Source organism: Ovis canadensis, chromosome X (genome assembly GCF_042477335.2).
Source record: "Ovis canadensis isolate MfBH-ARS-UI-01 breed Bighorn chromosome X, ARS-UI_OviCan_v2, whole genome shotgun sequence".
Classification (NCBI taxonomy): Eukaryota; Metazoa; Chordata; class Mammalia; order Artiodactyla; family Bovidae; genus Ovis; species Ovis canadensis.
In genome coordinates, this window is record NC_091727.1 from 82955662 (window position 1) to 82979564 (window position 23903).

The 23903-nt window shown below is 37.8% G+C and overlaps 1 protein-coding gene and 1 long non-coding RNA gene across 2 annotated transcripts in view; one reads left to right on the forward strand and one right to left on the reverse strand.

Annotated features, from left to right (window-relative positions):
* CLIC2 (chloride intracellular channel 2) overlaps positions 1 to 23903 on the reverse strand; it is a 100336-nt gene that overhangs the window by 47097 nt on the left and 29336 nt on the right. The gene's annotated exons all lie outside the window — the stretch shown is intronic.
* Positions 550 to 21931, forward strand: LOC138931139 (uncharacterized). Its single transcript, XR_011446415.1, has 5 exons — positions 550 to 696; positions 3832 to 3995; positions 15879 to 15952; positions 17236 to 17336; positions 20922 to 21931. It is a non-coding gene; the product is annotated as an uncharacterized lncRNA (long non-coding RNA).

Below are 23903 nucleotides of genomic sequence, written 5' to 3' on the forward strand. Positions count from 1 at the left end.
AACTGGAGGTGAGCTCTTGGATATTCTTCGTGTATATATTCCCTCTGTGATAATGCTTAGGCTTCATTGACTGCAGTGCTACAATGCTAGGCTATAGACAAGAATTTTGCATTACATATCAACCCTCATGGTATGTAAAGTAGATGGGGTTAGGGTAAGCAGAGAAGTACATATTTTCCTTCTTGTCATTACAATACTATTTCTTTTTTTGGCAATATTATTTCTTAAGTGACCTCAATTTTCTAGTGAAAGCTAAAATCATAAACTTGTTCAATTCACAATACCTCCTTAGGCTTGGTTGACCTTCAGATGACCAATTAAAGTGATTCATTTTATATAAGTGTGTGAAATAGTCTTTCCTTTTGCTTTTTTTCTTCTTTTCATTTTTCTCTCTAATTATGGATCTCTTTCTCTCTCTCTGTCTCTCTCTCTTTCACACACAGATACACACACACACACACACACACGAGACAAAGAGTGGACTCTTTGTTTATAGACAATGAGGGTCTTTTAGAAGCTTGAGGCTAGTGACTCTGGATTCCAGTGCCATTCTGAGCTGGATGCAGGCAAGTGAGGAAGCACGACCCCAAATGGCTATTCTGGGACAATTTCTGAGCTGCAAAGGTTTGCATTTTGGATCAGTGCTGAGCTGTCTTTGTTTGGCAGTTGTGCGGGAAGCAGTCCCAGAATTTCTAGGTGAGTTGATAATTTCTGACCCTCTCTTTTCTTTCCTTTTGATACTAGGACATGCTCCCTCCCTACCCTGCACATGTTTATTTATTTATTATTATTAGTTGTTGCATTTAGTTATTTAGATATTATTACTGTTGTAGAATGAGTATAGAAAACATCTGTGAGTTGATACTTCCTCATACCATCTTATCAGCACCAGTAAAGAGGAAGGGGGCTGCACTGAGTCAAAGGCTTCTTAGAGCACACAGAATGAAGCTGAGTTTGGGAGGAAATGTAAAGGAGAATAAGAAAATTGAAGTGAGAAGAGAATAGAAGTTGAGAGTTTCCTTATTATATACCAAAGGGAGGCACTTGAAAAAGAAAAAAAAAACTTTCTTCAAGCATTTCTTGCTGTTCTGTGGACATGAGAGCCTTGTGTTTATACATAGCAGGAAATTGCATATTGTCAGGGAACTGCTAAAGCAAGAAAAGGAAGTCAAGAATAAATGGCCTATGAAGTCTTCTGAAAAGGATACCGACTACCTCTTTTCTTCAGAGGTCAAAGTATTGTTTGGCTTTTGTGAATGTTTCAGAGGTAGGCCTCTTCCTGTTGATACTGCAAACATCCCCAGAGACCAGGTTATAGAAAAGTATTTCAGAGAAAGAAATGGGTTCAAGAATAAATACTTTTCTGGAGAACAGAAAAATGGAGTCTTTGCCAGCAGAGCAAAGTAGATACTCTACACTATTAAAATAATGATTTAGACTAGCTGTCTTGTGAGTGGAGGACAGATTGTAATAGATTTGGAGGGTTTTACATCTATATTAAGGGCTTCCTAGGTGGTGCAGTCCTAAAGAATCCACCTGCCAGTGCAGGAGACATCAGATATGTGGGTTTATTCCCTGGGTTGGGAAGATCCCCTGGAGGAGGAAATGGCAACTGACTCCAATATTCTTGCTTGGAGACTCCCATGGACAGAGAAGCTTGGTGGGCTACAGTCCATGGGGTTACAAAAGAGTCAGACATGATTGAGTTACTGAGCATGCACCCATACCTATATTAACAAAATTCACTACAAATATTTCTTTCTATTTTGTTTACGTAGCCACAGCTCTTGACAGTTCTTCCCTCTGCTTCCCTCTAGAGGACTCTTGGGGACATTAGATAGAGTGACACTGATGAACATCAGCCCTGGCCTAGGTGTCAGGAAAATATATTCTTTCCTTACTATATAGACAGGGAATCTATGGTTGACCCTGAGAACAAGTAAGTGTAAAAGCCAAATCTACACTTTTAAACAATATGGTGATTTATATTATCCACAGCGTCGCTGGAGCTTGTGAGATCCTAAGTAGTTAACTGTTCTTCAGTTTATCCTGAAGTAAGATTCTGGCTCATGACTTAATACTGGAAACATCATTACTGTTATTTAGGTGAGTCGACAGTTTGATGCCAATTTGATGCTGATACCTTTTTTTATTTGTTTCATTTTTGTAGACTGTATTTTTGTTGTTGTTGAAAGTATAATAAAGTTCTGGTTCCAACTCTAGAAAATATGATCATAACTCAAAGCCACTAGTGACCAGAACCAAACTCATACTACTACTATTCCCTTTTGGTAGAAGAGTAACTTCAGACACAGCGATATTAAGTAATTGCAAGAGAAAGGAATACACACACACACACACACACACACACACACAAACACACACAGAGAGAGGATCATACACCATGATCAAATTGAACTTCAGAAACACAAGGATGGTTCAATATTAGCAAATCAGTCAATATAATCCACATTAACAAAGGAAGAGTAAAAAAAAAATCATATGATAATCTCTATAGACACAGAAAAGCATTTGACAAAATTCAACATCCATTCATGATAAAAAGTCTCTTCAAGCTGGGTATAGAGGGAAAATATCTCAATATAACAAAAACCATTTATGACAAATCCAAATAATACTCAACAATGAAAAGTTGAAAGCCTTTCCTGCTAAATTCAGGAAGAAGATAAGGATGTCCACTCTCACTACTGCTATTCAACATAGTAGTATTGGAAGCCCTAGCCATAGCAATCAGACAAGAAAAAATATTAAAGGTATCCAAATTGGAAGGGAGGAAGTAAAACTGTCACTATTTGCAGATGACATGATATTCTATATAAAGAACCCTAAAGTCTCCACTTAAAAGCTGTTAGAACTAATAAATGAATTCACCAAGGTATCAGGATACAAGATTAATGTACAGAAATCTCTTGCATTTCTTTACACTAAATAATGAAATATCAGAAATAAAAAGCAAAAAAAAAACTATTTTAAAAATCACATAAAAGAAAATAAAATATTTATGAATAATTCTAATCAAGAAGATGATGACCTTTACACTGAGAAGTATAAAACAATGATAAAGGAAGTTGAAGATTAAATAAATGTAAATATCTTACTTGAGACTGGGGAAATTACTGCCACTCACACACACAAAAATAGGGCTTATTAGTAAATGAAGGAGAAATAAATATTGTATATTTTATTAAAAGTGTTTGATACAGTTTCATAAGACATAAGACCATGGAATAATATCCTGGGTTTCAAAATAGAAGAAAACAGTAGCTGCCAGAAACTACATTGTACTTTATTTATTCAGACTCATCACATATTTTTTCCAGAACCTTAAGAAGTTTATTGACAAACTACATGGGATTCATATGAGATTTCCAAATATGGTGAGAAATTTGAAGACCATTTAGAAGAAAGAAAAGTTGAGGAAATTTGGTTTGTGATTCAAGAAAGTCTAAGAAAGTCACTGTTCTTAAACATCTAATGAAGCATCATGGGAAAGAGACCTCAGACCAATTCTATATAACTTCATGTGATAGAAGCAGGATCATTAAATAAAAGTTACAGCAGGGTGGTCAGGGTTTCATTTAACATGAAAAGAAATTTTAATACAACTATCCAACAGCCATATTTCAAATCTTCTGTTACTAAAAGTGCTTAAGCAGATGCTAGATGACCAATTGCTGGCATTCTGTTAAAGACATGCAGTAACTGTGTGGAGGGCTAGCCAAGATGAAATTAGAGGCCCTTCACCCTACACAAAATTCTTTGGGAATAACACAATGTTTGCTCCATTGTTTGTCTCTAACATTCCTTCAGGCTACCTCAAGAAAGTCTTGAAGAACCATACAGCTCATGCATGTGAAGGAGAGAAATTGGGACTCACTTGCCCACAAAAGGCATCTATCAGCATCCTTTCTGCTCCAACTCCAATTGGTAAGACCAGTGAAAATGCCACCTGTGTGTCAGTCACAGGTAGACAGGTAAGACCCAACTTCTCAGAAAGCAAGGGTCCAGGTAAATCTGCATTCAAAAGCAAACATATCTAATTTTATTTGAGGAAAGAATAGATTGAATATGTAATTACCATGGAAACATGAGTAAAATGGAAAAGAAATTAATCATGCATAGCTTGATTACACCATTTAAATTAGAAGAGCTTTGATTTCAGTTACATATTCTTAATTTGGCCATTTCTCTTCCCTTCTTATATAGTAATAGCTAACATTCTTTAAGATGATATAAGCATCTGAATGTAGAGTTCCAGAGAATAGCAAGAAGAGATAAGAAAGCCTTCTTCAGCGATCAATGCAAAGAAATAAAGGAAAGACTAGAGATCTCTTCAAGAAAATTAGAGATACCAAGGGAACATTTCATGCAAAGATGGGCTTGATAAAGGACAGAAATGGTATGGACCTAGCAGAACCAGAAGACATTAAGAAGAGATGGCAAGAATACACAGGAGAACTGTACAAAAAAGTTCTTCACAACCCGGATAATCACGATGGTGTGATCACTTATCTAGAGCCAGACATCCTGGAATGTGAAGTCAAGTGGGCCTTAGAAAACATCACTACTAACAAAGCTAGTGGAGGTGATGGAATTACAGTTGAGCTGTTTCAAATCCTGAAAGATGAAGCTGTGAAAGTGCTGCACTCAATATGCCAACAAATTTGGAAAACTCAGCAGTGGCCACAGGACTGGAAAAGGTCAGTTTTCATTCCAATCCCAAAGAAAGGCAATGCCAAAGAATGCTCAAACTACTGCACAATTGCACTCATCTCACATGCTAGTAATGTAATGCTCAAAATTTTCCAAGCCAGGCTTCAGCAATATGTGAACCGTGAACTTCCTGATGTTCAAGCTGGTTTTAGAAAAGGCAGAGGAACCAGAGATCAAATTGCCAACATCTGCTGGATCATGGAAAAAGCAAGAGAGTTCCAGAAAAACATCTATTTCTGCTTTATTGACTATGCCAAAGCCTTTGACTGTGTGGATCACAATAAACTGTGGAAAATTCTTCAAGAGATGGGAATACCAGACCACCTGACCTGCCTCTTGAGAAATCTGTATGCAGGTCGGGAAGCAACAGTTAGAACTGGACATGGAACAACAGACTGGTTCCAAATAGGAAAAGGAATACGTCAAGGCTGTCTATTGTCACCCTGCTTATTTAACTTCTATGCAGAGTACATCATGAGAAATGCTGGACTGGAAGAAACACAAGCTGGAATCAAGATTGCCAGGAGAAATATCAATAACCTCAGATATGCAGATGACACCACCCTTATGGCAGAAAGTGAAGAGGAACTCAAAAGCCTCTTGATGAAAGTGAAAGTGGAGAGTGAAAAAGTTGGCTTAAAGCTCAACATTCAGAAAATGAAGATCATGGCATCCGGTCCCATCACTTCATGGGAAATAGATGGGGAAACAGTGGAAACAGTGTCAGACTTTATTTTTTGGGCTCCAAAATCACTGCAGATGGTGACTGCAGCCATGAAGTTAAAAGACACTTACTCCTTGGAAGAAAAGTTATGACCAACCTAGATAGCATATTCAAAAGCAGAGACATTACTTTGCCAACTAAGGTCCGTCTAGTCAAGGCTATGGTTTTTCCAGTGGTTATGTATGGATGTGAGATTTGGACTGTGAAGAAGGCTGAGCGCCGAGGAATTGATGCTTTTAAACTGTGGTGTTGGAGAAGACTGTTGAGAGTTCCTTGGACTGCAAGGAGATGCAACCAGTCCATTCTGAAGGAGATCAGCCCTGGGATTTCTTTGGAAGGAATGATGCTAAAGCTGAAACTTCAGTACTTTGGCCACCTAATGCGAAGAGTTGACTCATTGGAAAAGACTCTGATGCTGGGAGGGATTGGGAGCAGGAGAAAGGGACAACAGAGGATGAGATGGCTGGATGGTATCACTGACTCGATGGACGTGAGTTTGAGAGAACTCTGGGAGCTGGTGATGGACAGGGAGGCCTGGTGTGCTGTGGTTCATGGGGTCGCAAAGAGTTGGACATGACTGAGTGACTGAACTGAACTGAACTGAACAATCTTTGAGTACTTACTATGTGCCAGGCATATTGCTTGGCACAATACATGAATTCTTTCCTTTAGTACACATAACCTCGTGAAGTAGGTACTACTTTTAAACATCATTTTATAGATGAGGAAACTGAGAATCAGATAAGCAAACGGATTCTCCCGAGGTTATACAGCTATTCAGTAACAGAGGTCAATGTTGACCTAGATGGGTGCTGGATTAAGTGCTCTATCATTTGAGAAGCTTCCTAGGAGCTTATGATCTAATACAAACTAAAATATACCTGGAATCAATTGAGAACATTCTAGTTTTCCCTAGAGGCTAATATGGGCTTCCCAGATGGCTTAGGGAAAAGAATCTGCCTGCCAAGGCAAGAGATTTGGTTTCAATCCCTGGGTTGGGGTGGATCCCCTGGAGGAGGAAATGGCAACTCACTCCAGTATTCTTGCCTGGAGAATTCTATGGACAGAGGAGCCTGGCAGGCTACATTCTGTGGGCTCATAAAGAGTTGGATATGACTTAGCAACTAAAAACAACAGCAACAAGAGACTAATGTATGGGCAGCTTCCTGATTGACCCATCATTCATCCTTATATGCTTGAAAGAATACACTTTCCATCTCTGCTTTCTTGGTAGCAACTCAGTCTCATTCCTGCCACCACTAGCTCCACTGAGATCAGCACTGATCTTCACCAGTAGACCCTTTTATGTCTTTATCTAATGTGACTTATTGGAGTCATGTGACATAGTCTACCATTCTACCTTTCTTTAAACACGCAGTTCCTTCGGCTCTCATGATACTAGGCTCTCTCTCTTTTTCCCCCGTCACTTTTAAGAGCTTCTTCTCTCCTTCCCATTGTAACTAACCACATTAATTGTTTGGCCACCTGCTTTTTCTATTTCAGGGAACCAGAGAGTATTCAATTTGTCTTATATTAAAAGTTTTCATTTATGTAGAAATTAGATTTAAAAATAGCCCCTTGCTTAACTTGTGCCAGGAATTAGTATCTCCATTTAACATACAAGCAAATATAATTTTGCAGAGGCAATTTGCTGGTAGTCACATAGCAAGTAAGTAACAGAACTGTAATTCAAGGCCTTACTTTTTATGTCTACTCCATCACTGTATATATATTCTCTTCTCAAAGTTCAATAAATAGAACATCTAAGTGTCAGGGGAAAAAGAAACATTTTATTGGAAAGTTAAAGAATTCAACTTTTTAAAATTTTAAAATTTCATTAGTGGAAATGGTAACACATTTATGTGAACTTCTATTCAGTAATTTCTCTCTTTTCCTTCTTCACAAGAAACTGCTGGATGAGTGCAAGGACAAACGCTGGTGTCAGATATCTGTGAATAGTCAAATGTTTGGACAAGATCCATGTCCTGGCATATACAAGTATCTTATAGTATCTTATAAATGTAGACCAGGCAACTTTTACAGTGGTGTTTAAAATCAAGAGGGAATTTACCAAAAAGGATGGGACCTATATAGTTTGTGGGCTCATTTTTAAGTGTTGTGTCTTTGTTTTCATGTTTAGCAATTTTAAAACACTATATAATACCTTAAGCTGTATTAACCCAGAAACACAAAATACTTCTTGGTGATAGAGGCCTAATTCTATTCTATAACTCAAGATTTGAAATTTACCCAAAAGTAAGAGCTACTTCCACTTTAACCCTCCTCTCATTTAAAAATTTTTCATGGAATCCCAAATTTGGATTGCAATTCTTCTGACAGCTGATTTCTACAAGTTCAGATGACTTTATTATATATTTCTCCTCATTTTAAGGAGGTTTAAACTATTAGTGCTTCAAAACAGTTTAAAAATATACATATTAGAATATAATATTGAAATTGAAAGGGAATCTAAAGTATCAATTTTGTTTCTTAGTGAACTACCGAATAAAGACAGTGTGTGAGAATGGTACACTGAGGCTTCGATGCAGAAATAAATCTGTCTTGACAATTTTCTCTGCAAGTTATGGCAAATTCATGGAAGGAAAACAAGAACGTGATGTAATGAATAAAAACGGACCTGTCATAGGTATGTTGGAAATAGAAGACAGACAAATCTACAGTAGAAATTTCCAAATTATCTGAACTTTAAATGATTAATATATTCCAGATCACCATGGTATTAAAATATAAGCAATACCATGAGACTAGCACTGAGTATATAATATGAACATTCTCAACTGAGTGCAACTATTTTATGAACAAGAATATAATCATGATTAGCTAGTGCAGAGCCACAGAAATGTTGCTTTTGAAAGCTATGCCTTATATGTTTTCCAGAGACAGCATAGGTGTAAAACTAAACAATGCTTAGTTTTAAAATGTGCAAACTCAGTAGCCTTTACCTACTCCAGTTTATCCTGAAGTGTATGTCACAAAAATTAACATCCTTAAGAATTTGATTGGAAAACTCTCTTATATTGACATATTCTCAGTTAATAATGCAACACTGTATCACATTATTGCTGAACTTTGGTACCAATAAATAGGGTCTGTGTACAATTTCCACTGCCATAATTTCTGTCTTTGGCCTAAACTAATCTCAGTTTCAGTGCTGTTGCTCTGTGATTATTGCTGCATTGTATTGCTTTCTGGTATATTCATGGTTCTGTAGAAGACATGCTTCTTGAGTGCTTCAGATCAAAAAAGCTTTGAATAACCTTTGTTGATTCTCATAAACCTTGGCATAGTTCAGGTAAACCTTTTTCTTATTAAACATAATTATGCACAGGATTATTTAGCTTAACCTCTGTCCAGTGACTGTCAATCAGCAGTGATTTTAACCTCTTCCACAAAGACACTGTGTCTGGAAACATGTTTGGTTATCATAACTGGGGTCAGTTGTTCCTGACGTCTAGTGGGTAGAGGTCAAGGATGCTGTTAAACATTAGACAATTAACAGGACAGCCCCCTGCAACTGAGAATTATCCAACTTTTAAAGCAAATACTTCCAAGGTTGAGAAACTCTGCTCTAGTGATAGTGCATGCTCGTGCTTAGTCACTCAGTCATGTCCGACTCTCTGCGATCCCATGGACTAGAGCCTGCCAGGCTCCTCTGTCCATGGGGATTCTCCAGGCAAGAATACTGGAGTGGGTTGCCATGCCCCAATCCAGGAGATCTTCCCAACCCAAGGATCAAACCCAAGTCTCCTGCATTGCAGGTGGATTCTTTACCGTCTAAGCCACCAGGGGAGCCCAGTGATAGAGTATAAGATACCTCTAACTTGGCTCCCTCATCTACACTTCAATTACTTCTTCCATAAAAGACAGAAGAAATTTAGTATTTGTAAATTTGTATTTTTCAAAGTCACTAAACTGTACTAATATCTTTAATTGCCAACTACTCATAGATACTGAAAATGTAAAATAATACATTGTAAACTACATATTTAGAGCAGTAAAAAGAATTTGAGCTGTTAGGAACTTGGAGAAAATTTTAAATCTTTATAACTCTTGGCAAACAAAAGTTGTATTGCGTTTTTTTTCCAAGTACAAAAATGACAAATCTCTTTCATGCATTTCAGAGAAAGGAAGACCCAATACTCGGCAGTATTTGATATCTGCCAGGAACTTGGGAGACCTTATGGTATGGTTTTCTAGGGAAGATAAGACAAGACGTCAGCTTCTTTATAAGTTAAAGACAATTCTGGATCTGGTGTGCTGTTAAAACCTGGTGTGCTGTTAAAGCCTGGCAGTATGATGCTCTTTCCATCCAAGAATAGTGTGCATTTGTAGTGTTTACCTAAGATCTATTTTCCCATCCTACTAACATCCTGAATTTCCTGTTAGGAAATTATTAACATTGACTATAGTCTAAAGGGACAATGCTCTTCACTAGTCAAGGAATGGGCATGCTAGCCAAGTCAGGCCAAGGTAATAGATGTTCCTTCCATGATTTTTTGTATCTCAAATAAAATGACAAAGAGGATAACAGTATCCAGGTTCATTCACCCCAGTGAAGGCATCCTGAATAGATTATTTTGACTGCAAGACCACCCTTTTAGTTCTATTTCTTTGAGATCTTAAAGTATTTTGCATATTTTAAAAAACTCTCAAGCCTGCATTGCAGAAATACCTATTCTGGTTCTTCTATGCATTCTACCTCTTTTTTTCTTCCCCAACTCAAATTATTTGTTTGTTTTAATCATAACCAACAGAGTGCTTAGCTCCTGACGCTCTACAAGTAGTCTTGAGACAGTGTCAAAAGAGAGAAAATTGTATGTTGTTTGCAAATAAAGCTACTTTTGGTAAACCTTGTTTCCCAGGGGTGAAGTTTCCTATATATGTGGTCCCTACCGCTTAATAAATTACTGTGGAAAACTACAATATTATAACTCGCATCCTACAATTACAATAATAGCTAAAATCTGTATAGCACTTTTCAGTTTCCAATTTTTTTATATCCATGTTTCTCATTTGGTCATTACAATAATCCTGTGAGGCGTTGTTGTTCAGTTGCCCAGTCGTGTCTGTCTCTTTGCAACCCCCATGGACTGCAGCACAACAGGCCTCCCTGTCCCTTACCATCTCTCGAAGTTTGCCCAAGTTCATGTCCATTGCATTGGTGATGCCATCCAGCCATCTCATCCTCTGACATCCTCTTTTCCTTCTGTCCTCAATCTTTCCCAACATCAGGGACTTTCCCAATGAGTCGTCTGTTCACATCAGATGACCGAAATACTGGAGCATCAGCTTCAGCATCAGTCCTTCCCACTAATATTCAGGGTTGAGTTCATTTAGGATTGACTAGTTTGATCTCCTTGCTGTCCAAGGGACTCTCAGGAGTCTTCTCTACCACCACAGTTCGAAGGCATCAATTCTTTGGCACTCTGCCTTCTTTATGGTCCAGCTCTTGCAACCGTTATGTGACCACTGGGAAGACCATAGCCTTGACTTTACAGACCTTTGTCGGCAGAGTAATGTCTCTGCTTTTCAACATGCTGTCTAGGTTTGTCATAGCTTTCTTGTCAAGAAGCAAACATCTTCTGATTTCAGGGTTGCAGTCACCATTCACAGTGATTTTAGAGCCCAAGAAGAGGAAATCTGTTGTTACTTCCACCTTTTCCCCTTTCTATTTGCCATGAGGTAAGGGGGCCGGATGCCATGGTGTGCTCAGATGCTCAGTCGTGTCTGACACTTGCGATCCCATGGACTGTAGCCTGCCAGGCTCCTCTGTCCATGGGATTTCCCAGGTAAGAATACTGGAGTGGGCTGCCATTTCCTTCTCCAAGAGATCTTCCCAACCCAGGGATTAAACCAGCATCTCTTAAGTTTTCTGCATTGGCAGGTAGATTCTTTATCACTAGTGCCACCTAGGAAGCCCACCTTTTCCCTTTCTATTTGCCATGAAGTAATGGGGCTTGATGCCATGATCTTAGTTTTTTTTTTTTTTTTTTCTAATATTTAGTTTTAAGCTGGCTCTTTCATTCTCCTCCTTCACCCTCATCAAGAGTCTCTTTAGTTCCTCTTTACTTTCTGCCATTAGAGTGGTATCATCCACATACCTGAGGTTGTTGATGTTTCTCCCGCCTATCTTATAACTCATCCAGCCTAGGATTTCTCATGGTGTGCTCAGCATATAGGTCAAGTAAACAGAGTGACATCAGACAGCCCTGTCATACTCCTTTCTCAATCCTGAACCAGTCAGTTGTTCCATATAGGGTTCTAAATGTTGCTTCTTGACTCACATACAGGTTTCTCAGTAGACAAGTAAGATGGTCTGGTGTTCCCATCTCTTTAAGAGCTTTCCACAGTAAGTTATGATCCACACAATCAAAGGCTTTAGCATAGTTGATGAAACAGAGGTAGATGTTTTTCTGGAATTCCCTAGCTCTCTATGATCCAATGAATGTTGGCAATTTCATCTCTCGTTCCTCTGCCTTTTCTAAACCCAGCTTGGACATCTGAAAGTTCTTGGTTCCCATAATGCTGAAACCTAGCATGCAAGATTTTAAGCCTGACCTTACTAGCATGGGGGGCTTCCCTGATAGCTCAATTGGTAAAGAACCCACCTGCAATGCAGGAGACCCTGGTTCAATTCCTGGGTCAGGAAGATCTTTTGGAGAAGGGATAGGCTACCCACTCCAGTATTCTGGCTTGGAGAATTTCACGGACTGTATAGTCCATGATGTGGCAAAGAGTCAGACATGACTGAGCGACTTTCACTTTCACTTTACTAGCATGGGAGATTAGTGCAATTGTCTGATGGCTAGCACATTCTTTGGTACTACCCTTCTTGGGATTGGGATGAGGATTGACCTTTTCAGTCCTGTGGCCACTGCTGGGTCTTCCACATTTGCTGATATATTGAGTGCAACACATTGACAGCATCATCCTTTAGGGTTTTGAATAGCTCTACTGAAATTCTATCGCATCAAATAGCTTTATTGACAGCAGTGTTTCCGAAGGCCCACTTGACTTCACACTTCAGAATGTCTGGTTCTGGGTGACTGACCACACCATCATAGTTAGCCAGTTCATTAAAGTTTCTTTTGTACAGTTCTTCCATGTATTCTTTCCATCTCTTCTTTATCTCTTCTGCATCTACTAGGTTTCTACCATTTCTGTCCTTTATTGTGGCCATCTTTGGGCAAAATGTTCCCTTGATACTTCCAATTTTCCTAAAGAGATCTCTAGTCTTTCCCCTTCTGTTGTTTTCCTCTACTTTTATGCACCATTCATTGAAGAAGGCCTTCTTGTTTCTCCCTGCTATTCTTTGGAACTCTGTGTTTAGTTGGATGTACCTTTCCCTTTCTCCCTTGCTTTTATTCCCATTCTACAGAAAAGAAAACAGAGATTCAGAAAGAAAAAGTAACACATTCAAGATTGTACAGATATTAAGTGACTTTGATTCCATGCCTGTGAGATATTCAGGAGAAAATGATAAGTTGGCATATATATATATATATGTGTGTGTGTTGATTTGAGTGTGGGGCCAGTACTGAAGGTATTAGGAGCTGTATCAGTCAGGATGGCTAGATACCTGCAGCAGAGGCCAACCTAAGCTGTTTTAGCATAAAAGGAGTTTATTAAAAGGGCAGTGGATATCTCATAGAAGCTGCTGAGAGGGATGTATAACCCGGCTTAGCTATGTATCTAACAAAAATACCCCAAACTGTACTTTGGAACTTTATGGTAAGAAAAATGCTTATTCCATTAAACAGCTGCTGCCACTAAAGAGAGAAAAGTTTTTAAGTCATTAGCTTCCAAGTCCAGGTGGCACAGACACATCTGACTGGGCAAGCTTAGATCATGTTCCAAATCCCTAGTTGTAAGGGAGATTGGGAAAGTCAGCACTTGAATTTCATCCCCTGTGATAGGAGGTAAAATTTTCTTCCCACAGAAACCTATAATGTGGATTAATACTGCAGTCATATTAACCCACTGCATAAAGAGGTTAAGGCTTTGAGTAGCCAAAACAGCATAGCTGTCATTTGTATTTAAAATATGTTTATATTCTTCCTAAAAGGTTAATGATTCTTATCCTACTAATATTTGTAGAATGGAGAAATCTCCAAACAAAAAGTTGACATAGCAGGATAACTGCTGTGTATAGTTTGAAGAGGGATTAGAACAAAGTCCAAAGGAATGTTAGCACTTAAGAGACTTGCAGAGAAGAAGAAAATTTCAAAGGGGACTCCAGTTCAGTTCAGTTCAGTTGCTCAGTCATGTCCAACTCTTTGCGACTCCATGGACTGCAGCACTCCAGGCTTCCCTGTCCATCACCAACTCCTGGAGTTTGCTCAAACTCATGTCCATCGAGTCAGTGCTGTCATCCAACCATCTCATCCTCTGTCCTCTCCTTCTCCTCCTGCCTTCAATCTTTCCCAGCATCAGGGTCTTTTCCAGTGAGTAAGTTCTTTGCATCAGGTGGCCAAAGTACTGAAGTTTCAGCTTCGGCATCAGACCTTCCAGTAAATGTTCAGGACTGATTTCTTTTAGGATTGACTGGATGGATCTCCTTGCAGTCCAAGGGACTCTCAAGGGTCTTCTCCAACACCACATTTCAAAAACATCGATTCTTTGGTGCTCAGCCTTTTTTATGGTCCAACTCTCATATCTGTACATGACTACTAAAAAAACCATAGCATTGATTAGACAGACCTTTGTCAGCAAAGTAATGTCTCTGCTTTTTAATATGCTGTCTAGGTTGGTCATAGCTTTTCTTCCAAGGAGCAAGCGTCTTTGAATTTCATGGCTGTAGTCACCATCTGCAGTAATTTTGGAGCCCCCCAAAATAAAGTCTGTCACTGTTTCCACTGTTTTCCCATCTATTTGCCATGAAGTGATGGGACTGGATGCCATGATCTTAGTTTCCTGAATGTTCAGTTTTAAGTCAGCTTTTAAACTCTCCTCTTTCACTTTCACCAAGAGGCTCTTTAGTTCTTTGCTTTATGTGGTGGTGTCATCTGTATATCTGAGGTTATTGAAATTTCTCCTGGCAATCTTGGTTCCAGATTGCACTTCATCAAGTCCAGCATTTCTCATGATGTACTCTGCATATAAGTTAAATAAGTAAGGTGACAATATATAGCCTTGATGTACTCCTTTCCCAATTTGGAACCAGTCTGTTGTTCCATGTCTGGTTCTAACTGTTGTTTCTTGACCTTCATACAAATTTCTTAGGAGGCAGATAAGGTAGCCTATTATTTCCATCTCTTGAAGAATTTTCCAGAGTTTGTTGTGATCCACACAGTCAAAGGCTTTGGCATAATCAATAAAGCAGAGTAGCTGTTTTTCTGGAATTCTCTTGCTTTTTTGATGATCCAACGGATATTGGCAATTTGATCTCTGGTTCCTCTACCTTTTCTAAATCCAGCTTGAACATCTGGAAGTTCACGGTTGACATACTGTTGAAGTCTGGCTTGGAGAATTTTGAGCATTACTTTGCTAGCATGAGAAATGAGTGCAACTGTGTGGTAGTTTGAATATTCTTTGCCATTGCTCTTCTTTGAGATTGGAATGAAAACTGACTTTTCCAGTCCTGTGGCCACTGCTGAGTTTACCAAATTTGCTGGCATTTTGGGTGCAGCACTTTAACAGCATCATCTTTTAGGAATTGAAATAGTTCAACTGGAATTCCATCACCTCCACTAGCTTTGTTTGTAGTGATACTTCCTAAGGCCCACTTGATTTCACATTCCAGGATTAATTCAAAGGGAACTAAGAAGAGATAAAGTATGAAGAAGATGAGAAGAATGTGGTGTGAAAGCAAAAAGGGAGAAGACTGATGGAAAGGAAGAATTAATCAGCTGTGTCTATAAGTTATGAGGAACAGTAAGATGAAAACTCAGAGATAATTCTAGGGGGATGTGAGATTACAGATATCTTTTTATTTTTGATTTAAAATATGCCAACATTTTTCTAAACTGAGAGGAAGGAGCCATTCCATACATTAAAACAATGGTTTCATCTTCTTTGGTGTTTGGTAAATCCTTATTTTGAAATTGCTTTAATCCAAAGTCTTCACTACCTTTCATTTCAAGCATCCTTAGTACTTTAGTGTACACTCCTTGCTTCTGTGCTTTGAAATCGCCTTAGTTCATTTATTCCTTCCTCTGTTCTGTGACAATGCCTAGACCATTACTTGATTCAATACTCAAGATTTATTCCATGGAAATAAATAGGTATGATAAGGCTGTCACTTTAAAACTTAGATTACCACTACTTTAATTTAGTCTCTCACAATATATTATTTTAAATGAAAGTATGCCAAATATCAACTTTTTAACCATTCCAGTTGTATGAACAGTAACTGCAATTCCCATGCCAATTTTCAACTCTTTGATGTTTTGCATTTCAGTGCCTATAAAGCTGCTGCAAAAAATTGACCATAGCTCACTGGACCCATTTACACTGTCTGATTACATATATATGGTAAGTATCAGAAGACACTGCATAGTATGCCTATAGGTGAATGATTAGAAACAGAATAGCTAAATAGTCTTATTTAATACTAAATATTCCTGTCTTCATCCTTTCCCCTCTTAAAACTTGGGTCTAATCTGATCTCCTACATACTGCCTTCCTATAAAATCTCTCTTTCATTCTGACACAATCATGGGAATTTAATCTAAACTAAGATTAGGCAGTTTTAGGTGGAAAAATAAAGTCTCATAAAAATGGAATTTAATATTTGAAATGGTGCTTTATTGTCTATATTGGAAAGCTTGCTTAGAACATCTAATGGTGGAGAGCATCTTCCATACATACAGTCTCAGGGAGTCAGATTTTGTACCATAACTATATATATTTAAATTATAGAATTAATATATAATATCAGAGTCTAAGTCCAAACTTCATTAATCTTTGACTCATTCTCAAATGGCAAACTTCCTCCAACAAGTTTTATTTCTTTTTTTTTTTTTTGCAGACTTTTGAAGGTGTAGTTTACATATCATAAAATTCATCCTATTAAGCATACAATTAATGGTTTTTAGTATATGCACAGAGTTCTGTAACCATTACCATGGTCACATTTTAGAACATTTTTTCACCTCTCCCCAAAGAAATCTTGCACTCATTAGCAACTTACATTGGATTCACCAGAGATCTGTTGATGCAAAAATAGTTAAGAATGTAGATATATTATCAGTCCAATGCAGTTTTCAAATTATGCTAAGTGCTGTAGTTCTTTTTGGTGAAAGTATGTGTAGAAGGATAACTTTTTGAGCAGGTCTCTTATAGATGTTCCTAGATGACACTGCCTCTCCAATATGCCAAAGCAGGCCAACAAACTGGTATGAAAGAATAGGTTGCCACTCTCTTGAGACCTATTTCACATAGGGTTGACACACTTTCTATATGGTCGTTAGGAAAAGAAGTATGACTGCTCCATCTTATACACATTACTCTCACAAACATACATTTAGCCTCATTTCTTGAGGTCTGTGGCACATGGGTGACTATTTTCCTTTCTATAGTAATGGTTGAAGTTTTCTGTTTATGACTGTTAGATCAATATTATTAATTGTGTTAAACCAATATTTCATATCTTCATTGCATTTATGACTGTTTTCACTGGAAAAAAAAAGTGAAATGTTAGTCCCGCAGTCATGTCTGGCTCTTTGTGACTGCATGGACTGTAGCACAACAGGCCCCTCTGTCCATGGGATATTCCAGGCAAGAATACTGGAATGGGTTGACATTCTCTTTTCCAGGAGATCTTCCAGACATATGGATCTAACCCGGGTCTCCTGCATTGTAGGTGGATTCTTTACCATCTGAGCCACCTTGCTTTCTCCATTAGTTCCTAAAGGAGGTAATATAGTGCTGAATTTTCACATTTCTTCTTTACTCCTGTAAATTTTTGATTATGGGTGTTGAAGCTATGTTATAACTTGCCTATGATGTTATATCATCCTGGCATATTGACCTTTTCATTTGAATGTTGTGACCTTTTAAATCTTCAGTAAGTTTTATTACCTTAATATTTATTGTGTTGATGTTAATAGAGTTGTACCAACATTTTATGGTTTGCATTTTCCTGTTGTATCTTTAACCATCCTATTGATTTCTACTTTTGGGACTGGCATTTTTTCTTTATTCTCTTAACTGGAACATAATTGCTCTACAATGCTATGTTAATTTTTGCAGTACAACAAAATGAATCAACTATATGTATAATCAACTATATAAATCTCCTCCCTCTTGGATCTCCCTCCCACTCCACCTCCATCCCATCCCTCTAGGTCATCACAGAGGACCAGGCTGGGTTCCCTGTGTTATATAACAGCTTCTCACTAGCTATTTTACATATGGTTATATATATATATATATATGTCAATGCTACTCTCTCAACTTGTCCCACCCTCTCCTCCTCCCTTCCCCATGTCCACAAGTCTGTTCTCTACATCTGTATCTCTATTCCTGCCCTGAAAATAAGTTTATTGGTACCATTTCTCTAGATTCCATGTATATGAGTTAAGACACAATATTTGTTTTTCTCTTTCTGTCTTACTTCGCTCTGTATGACAGACTTTAGGTTCATCCACATCACTAAAAATGACCCAGTTTCATTCCTTTCTATGGCTGAGTAATATTCCACCATATATGTGTATCACATCTTCTTTACCCATTCATCTGTCTCACCAAATAGAGAATTTCAATAAAGAGAAGCTATAAAAATGAAGCTTGATATAAATTCTGGAGTTGAAAAATATAACTAAAATGAAAAGTTTACTAGAGAGCTCAAAATTATATTTGAGCTGGTAGAAGAAAGAATCAGTGAAATTAAAGATAGACCAATTGAAATAGAAGGGACAGGTTCTCTAAAGAAAGCAAGTTGAGAGAGGAATAATAAAATAGGTGTAGGTATAGATTAATTTAGATTAAGGAAGATGAGGGAGTTTCTGTCAGATGGATTCTGTTCTTTTTTGAGAGTGGAGATAAAGATGAATAGGTGGGGCACAGGGCAGTTTTAGAGAAGTGAAACTATTTTATATATATATATATATATATATATATATATATATATATATATATATATATATATAATGGTGAACATAGAACATTATGTGAAGTGAAGTGCAAGTCGCTCAGTTGTGTCTGACTCTTTGTGACCCCATGAACTATACAGTCCATGGAATTCTCCAGGCCAGAGTACTGAAGTGGGTAGCCTATCCCTTCTCCAGGGGATCTTCCCAACCCAGGAATCGAACCAGGGTCTCCTGCATTACAGGTGGACTCTTTACAAACTGAGCTATCTACATGTATCAAAATCCACAGAACTGTAAAACAGAAAGACTGAATCCTAATATAAACTATGGACTTTGGTTAATAATAATATATCAGCATTGATTCATCAATTGTACCAAATGCATTGCACAAGTTACACAAATGCAAAATGTTAATAATATGAGAAATTGTGTGTGAATGGGGTGGAGGGAGGAGAGAGGGGAGGTATGTGGGAAGTCTCTGCTTTCTGACAATTACTCTGTAAACTAAAAACTTGTTTTAAAAAACTTTAAAAGACTTTAGTCTGTTAAAAATAATAAAAATATAAAGGAAAATATGGATGTTGATAATCTAAAATTTTTCCTTTAGAGGCATAATAGCAATAGAAATTTTCAAAAGGAAAAAGAACTTATCCATTTGGCTATTCACAATGGAGGTGAAATATATTGTGGTGGGAAATAAATCTCTAATTATTATTATTATGATTCAAAAACAGGAGCCACAAGGAAAAGAGTTCTAGATTTGAGTAAATTAATAAAATTAAGCCTATGGACATCAAAAACTGCTACAATTAATGTTGAGGCAAATTACAAAAACTGTTTGTAATCTATAACAAAATCACTTACTTCTTTCAATTAAGCAAAAGATAGTAATATAAAATTGACAGAAAGGAGAAACACAAATGTCTAATAAAATTGTCAAAATGTTTAACATTACTGGAAACCAGAGTCATACATAATTAAACATTGTGATAACGTTTCTTGTTAAAGTGGTAACATAGAAAGTGCAATACTCCATGTTGGTTAAAATGCCAGTAGTGTGTATTATTGGTATACCATTGAAAGGGAGTTTGATAGTATCTATTTAGAGTTTTAACAAGTTTAGGTCCTATAGACTATAATGCCATTAAAATAAATTTAGAAAAATATTTGAAAGATCTACATCAAACAGTTGATAACATTCTAAGTGATGATATTGTTGGTGGTTTTTTCCATTTTCTGTATTTTCTAAGGTTTTTTCATAATATATCTCACCTTTATAATAAAAACATACAAAGAAAAAATTTAATCCATCTCTCAGTGGGAAAGAAAGGCTATCTGGTCATTTCATGAAAAAATAATGATATTGTGCCATAACATTGCTCTAAAAAATAAAGTCATTTAACAAACAACAAAAGAAAGATAATATTGTATATAATGTTAACTGTTTTTTTCCAAGTAAACTCTCATTAGTAGTTTCCCCTGTCATAATAAATAATTTTTAAACACCCAAAAAGACAGCTAGTGATAGGTAAAGGTCATAAAAAGATAAATTCTTCTTTCTGAATTGATAGTAAGGGAAGAAATAGTGATAGTTAAAGCAACATTGCTATTTTAAGAGAGTAAAAGTCATAACATTAAATACAAGGAGATAGAGATTGTTATATGATGATAACTAGCTTATCATCTCAACCGATACAGAGTTACAGAGTTTCCAAGGGAACTTTTTTCACTGGATGTGTTTCCTCTGGTGCAGTATGTTGCATTTAATACAGAACTGGTGTGAAATAAGCCCCTTGTTTGAAGGTAGGAATAGGAAGTGTAACATTTTATTCTCTGTATTTTCAAGTTTGACAATGGAAAATGCATATACAACTACTATCTTTTGCTTGAGACGTTAGGAAAAAAACCCACTAAAACATGCTTGGGCTTCACATTTATAACGATTAAATGAACACAAAATTCCAGTCCAATTCTTATTCAATGTCTTAGTCTGCTCAGGCTTCCAAAACAAAACAACATAGACAAGTTGGCTTAAACAACAAAAATTTATTTTCTCACAGGTCTGGGGACAAGAAGATTCAGAATAAGGTGCCAGCATAGGAGGGTTCTGGTGGAAACTCTCTTCCTATATTGTAGACATCTGCTTTCTCACTGTATGTCCTTAAATGGGAGAGAGAGACAGAGACAGAGACAGAGACAGAGACAGAGACAAGAAAGGGAGGGAGGGGGAAAGAGATATCCTTATGCTGTCTCTCCTCATAAGGGCACTAACCCCATCTTGAGAAATCTGTATGCAGGTCGGGAAGCAACAGTTAGAACTGGACATGGAACAACAGACTGGTTCCAAATAGGAAAAGGAATACGTCAAGGCTGTCTATTGTCACCCTGCTTATTTAACTTCTATGCAGAGTACATCATGAGAAATGCTGGACTGGAAGAAACACAAGCTGGAATCAAGATGCTGGGAGAAATATCAATAACCTCAGATATGCAGATGACACCACCCTTATGGCAGAAAGTGAAGAGGAACTAAAAAGCCTCTTGATGAAAGTGAAAGAGGAGAGTGAAAAAGTTGGCTTAAAGCTCAACATTCAGAAAATGAAGATCATGGCATCCGGTCCCATCACTTCATGGGAAATAGATGGGGAAACAGTGGAAACAGTGTCAGACTTTATTTTTTGGGCTCCAAAATCACTGCAGATGGTGACTGCAGCCATGAAGTTAAAAGACACTTATTCCTTGGAAGAAAAGTTATGACCAACCTAGATAGCATATTCAAAAGCAGAGACATTACTTTGCCGACTAAGGTTCATCTAGTCAAGGCTATGGTTTTTCCAGTAGTCATGTATGGATGTGAGAGTTGGACTGTGAAGAAGGCTGAGCACCAAAGAATTGATGCTTTTGAAGTGTGGTGTTGGAGAAGACTCTTGAGAGTCCTTTGGACTGCAAGGAGATGCAACCAGTCCATTCTGAAGGAGATCAGCCCTGGGATTTCTTTGGAAGGAATGATGCTAAAGCTGAAACTCCAGTACTTTGGCCACCTAATAAGAGTTGACTCATTGGAAAAGACTCTGATGCTGGGAGGGATTGGGGCCAGGAGGAGAAGGGGAGGACAGAGGATGAGATGGCTGGATGGCATCACTGACTCGATGGACATGAGTTTGAGTGAACTCCGGGAGATGGTGATGGACAGGGAGGCCTGGTGTGCTGCGATTCATGGGGTCACAAAGAGTTGGACACAACTGAGCGACTGAACTGAACTGAACGCCATCATGAAGGCCCCACCATCATGACCTTTTGTAAACTTCTTTTCCAAAGGCCTCATCTCCAAATACCATCATATTGAGGTTGTTGTTGGGAGAGGGGACACAATTCATTCCACAGCATTCAGGAATATAAAAATCACCAAGACACTAAAGAATTGGTTTTTCATTTGGCATTTATTCTTTGTTTGTTTTAGTATTTCTCATTTTGACCCCATTATAGAGTATGGGTTTATTGTTTATTTTCCTCACAGGCATCCCTGAGAAAATGGGCCTGTATTTCCTGTGTGGTGTCTCTGGAGGCCTTGTCTTTCTATTATGCATCTTTACTTCCAAAATGACCTTTGTCCAAGAAATGAAAGAAGTTTCCGGGTGTATAAGTTCCAAGTTGGGCAATAAAAAGCTACAGGACCAGGAAGAAGAAGAAAACCACAATGATGACAGTTCTTCTGGTTCCTCTTTCCATCACTTTACACACACCTATCCATCCTTGAATAGCATATTTTGCCCTGATCTGACTGCAGCTTTAGAGCATGCAGCTAACGGAAGAAATCAAGAAAGAGATGAAATCTAGATAGCCAAAGAACCTAGTCCTTATGCTATTTACAAAATCAAAACTGCCACAAAATAAAATGAAACACAATGTGCAATTTACCTATTTTCCAGATATAAAGACATGATTCTCTACGTTAAATACAGAAATGCCCCAAAGTACTGGGTAATATTGATGGAAATGTATTATTGTTAATATATTAGTTTTCAATTGTCTCATTTAGACCATGAGTTTTCAGTTTACAGTAAGGCCCCAGAAGCTATGTTGCTGTTCAGTCAGTCACATCTGACATTTTGCAACCACATGGACAGCAGCACGTGTGGTTTCCCTGTCCTTCAGTATCTCCCAGAATTTGCTCAAACTCATGTCCATTGAGTTGATGATACCATTCAACCATCTAATCCTCTCTTGTCCTCTTCTCCTCCTGCCCTCCATCTTTCCTAACATCAGGATCTTTTCCAATGGGTTGGCTCTTTGCATCAGGTGGTCAAAGTATTGGATCTTCAGCTTCAGCATCAGTCCTTCCAATGAATATTCAGTATTGATTTCCTTTAGGATAGACTGGTTTGATCTCCTTGCAGTCCAAGGGATTCTCAAGAGTCTTCTGCAACACCACAGTTTGAAAGCATCAATTCTTCCACACTCTCCTTATTTAGGGTCCAACTCTCACATCTGTACATGACTACTGGAAAAACCCACAGCTTTAACTATACATAGGACCTTTGTCAGCAAAGTGATGTCTCTACTTTTTAATACACTGTCTAGGTATGTCATAGCTTTTTGTCCAAGGAACAAGTGTCTTTTAATTTCATGGCTGTAGTCACCATCCACAGCGGAGCCCAAGAAAATAAAATCTGTCACTGTATCCATTGTTTTCCCATCTATTTGCATGAAATGATGGGACTAGGTGCCATGATCTTAGTTTTTTGAATGTTCAGTTTTAAGCCAGATTTTTCACTCTTCTCTTTCACTTTCATCAAGAGAATTTTTAACTTCTCTTCACTTTCTGCCATTAAAGTGGTATCATTTACATATCTGAAGTTGTTTATATTTCTCCTGGCAATCTTGATTCCAGCTTGTGACTTATCCAGCATGGCATTTTGCATGATGTACTCTGCATAAAAATTAAATAAGCAGCGTGAAAATATACAGCCTTGACGTACTCCTTTTCCAATTTAGAACTAGTCCATTGTTCCACATCCAGTACTAACTGCTGCTTCTTGTCCTGTATACAGGTTTCTCGGGAGAAAGGTCTGGTGGTCTGGTATTCCCATCTCTGTTAGAATTTTCCACAGTTTGTTGTGATCTATGCAGTCAAATGCTTTGGCATAGTCAATGAAGCAGAAGTAGATTTTTTCTTGGAATTCCCTCACTTTTTCTATGATCCAGTAGATGTTGGCAATTTGATCTCTTGTTCCTCTGCCTTTTCTAAATCCAGTTTGTATATCTGGAAACTCTCGGTTTGTGTACTGCTGAAGCCTAGCTTGAAGGATTTTGAGCATAATCTTGCTAGCATGTGAAATGAGTGCAATTGTATGGTAATTTGAACATTCTTTGCCATTGCCCTTCTTTGG